Genomic DNA, 9,339 nt, shown 5'->3' with positions numbered 1-9,339 from the left:
AGATGTACACGCCACAAATAATGTGAGTGTAGGATTCCGCCTTGTACCCTCACCGTGTTTTCTTCCGTTCTATTCCCTCTCTTCTATCTTCCTTTGTTTTCTTCCTCTTCCCTCACCTTGTTTTTCTTTCCTCTTCTCTTCCTCACCTTGTTTTCTTCCCTCTTCCCTTGTTTTCTTCCCTCCTCTATTCCTTTACCTTTTTTCTTCCCTTCTCCCTTGTTTTCTTCCCTCTTCTCTTGCTTTCTTCCTCTTCCTTCACCTTAGTTTCTTCCCTTTTCTCTTCCCTCACGTTGTTTTCTTTCCTCTTCTCTTCCCTCCGTCCCTTCTGTTTATTCCCTCTCTCTCACCTCCCCTCTCATTATCTCCATGTATCCCCTCTCCTAACTTCATCTTCCTTACCTGCCTCGCTATCCTTCACCTTCTCAAATCCTATTAATCTTCCCCTCTCCCTCTTACCTCTATCCAGCCATTACCTGCTTGACCTCCATAGGATTTCCTTTAGCTCATCTCTGCTCTCTCCTCTCTCCTTTATCTCTCTCTCTCTCTCTCTCTCTCTCTCTCTCTCTCTCTCTCTCTCTCTCTCTCTCTCTCTCTCTCTCTCTCTCTCTCTCTCTCTCTCTCACCTGTCTACCTGTCTGGCCTCCCTTACCTTATTGTAGATCCGTTTTCATTAGTGGAGAAGCGGCCCTGAGGGAGGGGCTTTGACCTGCTCTCTCTCTCTCTCTCTCTCTCTCTCTCTCTCTCTCTCTCTCTCTCTCTCTCTCTCTCTCTCTCTCTCTCTCTCTCTCTCTCTCTCTCTCTCTCTCTCTCTCTCTCTCTCTCTCTCTCTCTCTCGCTTTCATTTTATTTCTATCGAATGATTCATGAAAGAGAGAGAGAGAGAGAGAAGAAAGAAGAGGAATGGAAAACTAAACACATTCCATTCCATTAACTTCTCCCTCAGTCTTTCCCTTTTAAGTAAGCACCAACACAAAACACAAACCCCCACAAAGACGACGGCCATCAAAGCTCTTTAATTGACTCGGCCGACAGGCAAACCAACCGTGAGTAAACCTTTTCCCCTCACTCATTAGATTACCTTCCGCAACTTAAACCCGCCATATGCTACGTCCTTTCTGAGGGGAATGAAGACAAGACCATTACCTCGTCAGCCTTCACCGTCCGTTCTCTTACTTATTCTCCTTCTTCTTCTTCTTCTTCTTCAGTGTCAAAGGTTGCTGGGAAAGTATTCATTGAGAAACGAGATGGTGTTGTGTGGACGGCGATTGGTGAGTTTTTTTTTAGGCAGGTTAGTTGATAGTTAGAAATGTTTGTAAGTGTTCGCGTTTTTCTCTTCCTTTTCCTTTTTCATCTTTCTTTTCCTCCTTCCTTTCCTTTTCTCTTAACATTTTCCTTCTGTTCTTCCTGCTTTCCAATATTCATTTCCTGATCTTTTTTTCCTTTCACTTTTATTCCTCTTCCCGCGTTTTTTCCTCTTTTTCCTTCTTCATCTTCCTCTTCCTCTTTCCTCTCCTTTTTTCTTAACATATTTCCTTCTGCTTCTCTGCTTTCCAACAATCATTTCCTTTTTTTTTTTCATTTCGTTTTTTTCTACCTCTTCCCGCGTTTTTTTTTTTTTTTTTTTCTTCTTTTCGTTCTTCATCTTCCTCTTCCTCTTCCTCCTTCCTTTCCTTTTCTCTTAACACTTTCCTTCTGCTTGTTTGCCTTCCAACATTCATCATTTCCTTATCTTCTTTTTCCCTTTCGTTTTTTCTTCCTCTTCCATAATTTTTACAGTTTTCTCATAATTACGAGCTTTGTATATTAACGAGAGTATATTTCACTTAAACAACACTAAATGCTCCTCCTTTAAAGCATTATATCATTAATTTCCGTTTCGTCTTGCTGTTGAGCGCTTTCTTCTCTCATTGGAATTACCCTCAGAGGTCAAAGATATGAATAGTCAGGTTCCCACGAGTGTGTCTTTCTGCTGGTAATGTCGTAGCCTTGTTATGTCATCAGGAGAACAGTAAAACTTCTTTTCAAACACCATTAACTTCCATTAATTACCCTTGAAATACCACTAACTTCCACTAACTACCCTTGAAACACCATTAACTACCCTTGAAACACCACTAACTTCCACTAACTACCCTTGAAACACCACTAACTTCCACTAACTACCCTTGAAACACCACTAACTTCCATTAACTACCCTTGAAACACTACTAACTTCCACTAACTACCCTTGAAACACCACTAACTTCCACTAACTACCCTTGAAACACCACTAACTTCCACTAACTACCCTTGAAACACCACTAACTTCCACTAACTACCCTTGAAACACCACTAACTTCCACTAACTACCCTTGAAACACCACTGACTTCCACTAACTACCCTTGAAACACCACTAACCCACTAACTACCCTTGAAACACCATTAACTTCCATTAACTACCCTTGAAACACCACTAACTTCCACTAACTACCCTTGAAACACCACTAACCCACTAACTACCCTTGAAACACCATTAACTTCCATTAACTACCCTTGAAACACCACTAACTTCCACTAACTACCCTTGAAACACCACTAACCCACTAACTACCCTTGAAACACCATTAACTTCCACTAACTACCCTTGAAACACCACTGACTTCCACTAACTACCCTTGAAACACCACTAACCCACTAACTACCCTTGAAACACCATTAACTTCCATTAACTACCCTTGAAACACCACTAACTTCCACTAACTACCCTTGAAACACCACTAACTTCCACTAACTACCCTTGAAACACCACTAACTTCACTAACTACCCTTGAAACACCACTAACTTCCACTAAAGCCTTTCGAGATTAGATAAGCCATGGAGATGTTTAACCCTTTCGTTTCTATTTCTATTTGTTACATTTCGTTTTAAATCACTAAATACTCACAGACGTATTTTTTTCTCCTACAGCCAGTTCCAAACATTATACTGGTTTAAAAATTGTAAATATTGTTCTTTCCTATGTTTTACTTTCATGTGTATACTTAAAAGAAATGATATATTGTTTTTTGGTGCTGTAAATTCTCGCATGTCACTTTGAAAAGATGGCAAGATATTGTACAAAGTATTTCTTATGTGCCTTTCTTTTATGTGCATACTTACAAAGACTTCATATATTGTTTTTAGCGCTATAAATTTCATATCGAAGCGAGAAGATTATGGAAACATGTTAAAGCTATCAGTTTAAACATCACTTGGGAAAAAAAAGTCTCGTGCATCATAAAACTCACTTATTTTACCTGGCAACCACAAGAATACAAAGAAACAAGGAGAGCTGCATGAACACCAGTAAGTGACCATAATAAAAATACCCAACCACACCCGCTTGTCATCCCTACACACAACATTCCAATCTTTCAAAGCCCCCTATTGACAGCACTAAGAACTAGATTACCGAGTGTATTGCTGTTATCTTCCTGTATCAACTCTCTGCCCTCTCCTGCCACTCCTCCGATATAGCCTATAGAGAATTCTGTCTCGTCTGTGAATGGAGCACCTCTTGTATGTGGGACCCATTCACGCAGCTCTTCTAAATAAGGCACTCGATGGCTATTCCACTCATCGACTTCCCTCCAGCTGGCTGTTTCATTGTCTCAGAGTCCGTCTCAGTGCTGCGCCGCGCCCTTAAGTCTTGCCACATGTCGAGGAGTCTTCTGCATCCATCGCCACTGTTTTGTCCTTTTGTTTTAGGCCAGGTTTCTCTATTTTTGTTGGTTGCTTTGTTTCTTCTTAGATTATTAGTCAGTTTTGTATTATTTTTCACTCATTACTGCTATAAAGTCTTAACCCCTTCACTACCAAGATGCATTTCCACATTCATTTTACTTACTATTTAGTGATTTCATACAGATTCAGAAACTCATTGGGAGATTGAAATAGTGAAGACTGTGGCCATTCATCTTCTAACCTCCATAAACCCTTCCTAATGTCAATAAAATGATCTAATCGTATTCAAATCTCAAGGTAAAGAAAATGCGCCCCATTACTGAAGGGGTTGAATTATTACCCGGATCACTAAGATTTTATTCAACATCACAGTAACTTTCTCTTTTTTTTATTTATACCATGTGGGCTTTTCACGGGAATTTATGGGCCAAAGGTAGTTTTTGGGGTACCTCCTATCTCAAAGCCCACCCGCTAGGAAACCCCGAGTGAGGAAGCCCTACCAACCCTCGGACCGTGGACAAGATTCGAACCAGTGCGCTTGGAGACTCCTCGGACCCCAAAGCACGCATGGTTAGCTTGTTTGACGTGGATTAGCATGGAGCGCCACCTCTGTCACTCTCCAGCCAAGTTACCCACACCTGTGACGCGTCTGGTGTCTTCTAGTAAGCTTGTCCATATACTTTCTTCTTTGTCTTCTACTCTGAAAATATAGAAATCGAAACAAACTTAGAATTAAATAGATATAGTCACCACATTTGTCGTCATCATCATCATCATCATCATCATCATCATCATCATTTTCATCATTTTGCATTACGCTCCCACTGAGTTGATTAATTAAAAGGAATAAAGGAATTTGCATATGTAAGTGAAGGAATGAGGGAAAGAAGGAAACAGAGAGAGGAGGAGGAGGAGAAGGATGAGGATGAGGAAGAGGAGGAGGAGGAGGAAGAGGAGAAGGAGGTCAGGAAGCATGCAAATTGTTTCAGCTTGTCCGGGTGAGCTATTTAAGAGAGAGAGAGAGAGAGAGAGAGAGAGAGAGAGAGAGAGAGAGAGAGAGAGAGAGAGACAGAGAATCAGTTAGGAAAGTTGTCACCCTATTTTTCTTCACATTATCTCCCATTGTCCATTCTTCTTTCCCTCCTTCTCCTCCTGCACCTCCTTCTCCTCCTCCTCCACCTCCACCTCCTCCTCCTTCCTCCGTCTACTGCCTTCACTCAATCTTTACCGTTTCCACCTCATATTCTTTCTCTTCTTCCTCCTCACTCACTCATTTTATTGATCTCCTCCTCCTCCTCCTCCTTCTCCTCCTCCTCCTCCTCCTCCTCCTCCTCCTCCTCCTCCTCCTCCTCCTCCTCCTCCTCCTCCTCCTCCTCCTCCTCGTCTTGCATAGACTTGAATTATCACCAGACTTTCTAGGAGTGTTCGAAAATGAAGACGGTGAATCAATCCTCTTCAGAGAGAGAGAGAGAGAGAGAGAGAGAGAGAGAGAGAGAGAATGTAAAATCCTAGTAGTGAACAATTTATAGTCATATTATTTTTATCTCTTTTTTCTCATATTTATTTATTTTTTATTAGCATGCATATTAGATTCTCTCTCTCTCTCTCTCTCTCTCTCTCTCTCTCTCTCTCTCTCTCTCTCTCTCTCTCTCTCTCTCTCTCTCTCTCTCTCTCTCTCTCTCTCTCTCTCTCTCTCATCTATCATAGTTTCCCATTAAAAAATATAACAAAGTATAGTTTTCTCTTTTCATGTGGAGTGCTCATTTAAATTCGCCTTCGTCAGATGATTGAAGGAAAGCAGTTTGATGGATGAAAGGAAGGAAGCAAGGAGGAGGAGGAGGAGGAGGAGGAGGGTAGGAAGACGAAGTAGGAGAAGAAGAGTAAGAAGAAAAGCGTTAGTAGGAAAAGGAGGAGGAAGAGAGGGTAAAAAGAAGAATAGCGAAAGAAGGAAGAAGAGAAGGAGGAGGAGGAGGAGGAGATAGCAAAGCGGATGAGGGGTTAGGAAGATGTAGCAGGCGAAAAAGAGTAGGAAGAGCGTTATTAGGAAAAGGAGGAGAGGATAAGAAGAATAGCGAAAGAAGGAAGAGGAAAAGAAGGAGGAGATGAGAGAGTACAGAGAAGAATGTTTAAAGAAAAGGAGGAGGAGGAGGAGGAAGAGGGAAGAAAGAGTAGAGAGTAAAGAGGAAGAAGAATAGGACTGTGAAGAAGAAGTGGAAGAGCGTAAGGAGATGATGAAAGAGGAGGAGAAAGAGGGAGACGATGATGATGGAAGTAAAGAGGAGAAAAAGCAGAAAATGTTGGAAGGAAGAGCCATTTGGACACTTATCTCTATCAAATTTCTCTCTGTCACTGATTTCTTCTTCTCTCTTTATTTTTCTTCTTTTCATTCTTTTCATGCCACGTTGCAAAAAAAAAAAAAAAGGAAGGATGAATTGAAGAAAAATTGCAACGTTACATCTTTTTCGCATCAACACAAAGGTGGAAATAGGAAAAGAAAATAAGAATAGCATCAAAAAAGCAGTTTACTTCGAGATTAAAAGATTGAAAAAAAGAAGTGGAATTTAATGCGCAAACCGAAACAGCAGCTTTTGTTGTTGTATTTTTTTTTCTACTCCACCAAGATCAAAGAAAATTAGAAAAGAATAAAAATGATGGAGAAAATAACAGAGCTTGATTATTTTTATACAAACTGGAAATATACGAACAGAAAAGTCAAATTAAGCGTATTTTTTCGTTTTTATTTTTTTTTGCCACTTCACAACAGAAAAATATAGAAAAATCTTGAACTCCATCCTTTAAGAGAGGTTTGTATTCTTATTGCCAGATTGATGGTGAAGAAAAACCTCTCTTTTCTTTATGTTAAAGGGCGAGACTGGCCAAAAGTAACAGAAAGGAAGCTGGAAAAGGACAAAAAAAAAAGAAAAAGAAATGAATAAATAAATAAATAAAAAAATCTCTTAGTTGCCAGCTCCCGTGCATGTCCGAGAGTTAGTTAAAAGAAAGAGATAAATGTCTTGAAACCTTTCTCATAAATAGCTTTCTGTTGGTATAAAGAAGCCTGAAAATCTTTAAAGAAAATAAAGTACATCCATAAAACATAAAAAAAAAAAATACTAGAATCATTTTCAAACCTATGAGTAACTTTTTCTGTATAAGAGGGGAAAACTGGGCAAGGTAAGTAAGAGGGGAAAATAGGGCAAGGGCAACAATAAAAAACAAAAACCCCACTTAGATGCCAGTTCCCTTACAGATCCGGCAGGGTTAGCCAAAGGAGATGGATAAATATATTGAAACCTCCGTCTTAAATTACTTTCTGTTGGCATGAAAAAGCTTGGAAGTCTTAGAATAAATAAGGTTTATCAATAAGAATGTAAAAAATGCTAAATCGGCTTTGAACCAACAAGAATAACTTTTTTATGTAAGGTGAAAAACTTGACAAGGGCAACAAAAAAACATAAAAACGCCTACTTAGATGCCAGTTCCCTTACAGAACCGACAGAGTTAGCCAAAAGATAAGGATGAATGTCTTGGAACCTCCCTCTTAAATGAAGTCAAGTCATAGGAAGTTGGAAATACAGACACAGACAGAGAGTTCCAGAGTTTTAATACTCTCACAACAAGAATGCTAAAAACAAGAGTTCCAAAGTTTTCAACAAGGGTGCTAAAAACGAGAGTTCCAGAGTTTTGACATTCTCACAACAAAGGTGCTAAAACAAAAGAGTTCCAGTGTTTTGATATTCTCACAAGAGTGCTAAAAAAATAGTTCCAGAGTTTTGACATTCTCACAACAAAGGTGCTAAAAACGGGAGTTCCAGTGTTTTGATATTCTCACAACAAGGCCAGGAGCACACTAGCGACTCTGTGGCGCCACAAAGCCACAGCATCGTGTGGCGGGGATGTGGTCTCCCATAGGTTTCCATTGTTTTCAAGCTTTGCCGCGCACACTAGCGACTGTGGCAAGCGACTGTGGCTCTCTGTCGCTCATCCCCGCCACAGGTGTGGTGTGGCTTTGTCGCCGGCCCCGCGCACACTAGCGACAGTGATTGTTCCTGCCACTCGTCACTGTCTGTCAGTCAGTCAGGGTGGGCACGTGCTTGGGTACACACCTCTTGCTCATTAAAACTTTCTTGAGACATCCTGAAGTAGTTGAAGAATTTTGCACTGTCTGCTCTTAAGTCACCAATTGTGTAAAATTGTCTATTTGTCAGCCTTGATGCATCCACAGTGCTCTCTGTCGACGACGACGACGGCGGCGCCGCAGAAGCAGAAGTAATGCAAGTGTTTAATCTTCTGAGTCCATGCTGAAACTGAGATCTCGAAGGGTGGGGGCGTGACTCAGCGTTGTGGTCGCCACGTCGCCTCATCAGTGTGCTCCGTCGCTCTGTGGTCGCCACAAGTGGTCGCCACATCGTGTCGCCAGTGTGCTCCAAACACGACCACATCATGTGGATGCGACAAGTCGCTAGTGTGCTCCTGGCCTAAAAGTGCTAAAAACAAGAGACGAAATATGAACTCCACAAAAGAGCAAACTCTCTATCATTTTTCCACGCAGAAATGAAAGCGAGCGACTAACACCACGTGGGGAATGCTTTCTAATTTTGTAGAATTTTTGTTCACCTCTTTAATTCCCATAAATTTTTTGAACCCGTGTTAGAAAAAGCGAAAAACACTAAACAGTCCTCTCAATAAAAGAAATACAGCACATTTTTTGTACAGTTTGTTTGTAAAGCGTTAAAACAAACCTAATCTGAATAGGGTCAATATAAAACTATCGAAATTCAAGCCTTTTTTTTTTTTCCAGGATGAACGTAAGTGGTCAAAGATTCCAGTGATCAATGGGTCACAGGGGAAGGCGCGTAAATCATGCCTGTGTTTGTCATGGAAATAAAAAACAAGAACAAAATTTATGGGAGTTTTAAACCACATAGTATTTAGGGTCAATTCTCTCTCTCTCTCTCTCTCTCTCTCTCTCTCTCTCTCTCTCTCTCTCTCTCTCTCTCTCTCTCTCTCTCTCTCTCTCTCTCTCTCTCTCTCTCTCTCTCTTCATACATTTTTCTTTCATTTTTTTATATAGTTTCATTGTGTGTGTGTGTGTGTGTGTGTGTGTGTGTGTGTGTGTGTGTGTGTGTGTGTGTGTGTGTGTGTGTGTGTGTAACATTTTTCTCTCTTTGTGGTGTGTTTTTATAAGGCCGGTTGGATTCACTTTTTAGATTGCAGAGAGAGAGAGAGAGAGAGAGAGAGAGAGAGAGAGAGAGAGAGAGAGAAACTGGTTACAGAAGTACAAATAATTATTAACAAGTATAAATAGTTGTAGTAGAAGTAGTAGTATTAATAGTAGTAGTAGTAGTAGTAGTAGTAGTAGTAGTAGTAGTAGTAGTAGTAATTGTAATAGTCGTAGCAATAGTAATAGCAGTAGTAGTAGCAGTAGCAGCAGCAGCACCAATAGTAGTAGTAGTAGTAGTAGCAGTAGCAGTTGTAGCAGTAGTAGTAGTAGTAGTAGTAGTAGCAGTAGCAGTAGCAGTAGTAGTAGTAGTAGTAGTAGCAGCATCAGCAGCAGTGGTACTAGTAGTAATAGTAGTAGTAGTAGTAGTAGTAGTAGCAGCAGCAGCAGCAGCAGTACTATTGTCGTAGTAGT

The sequence above is a fragment of the Portunus trituberculatus genome, chromosome 36 (assembly GCF_017591435.1).
Source record: "Portunus trituberculatus isolate SZX2019 chromosome 36, ASM1759143v1, whole genome shotgun sequence".
NCBI classification, from domain to species: Eukaryota; Metazoa; Arthropoda; class Malacostraca; order Decapoda; family Portunidae; genus Portunus; species Portunus trituberculatus.
Note: the sequence above shows the minus strand (reverse complement) of the source record.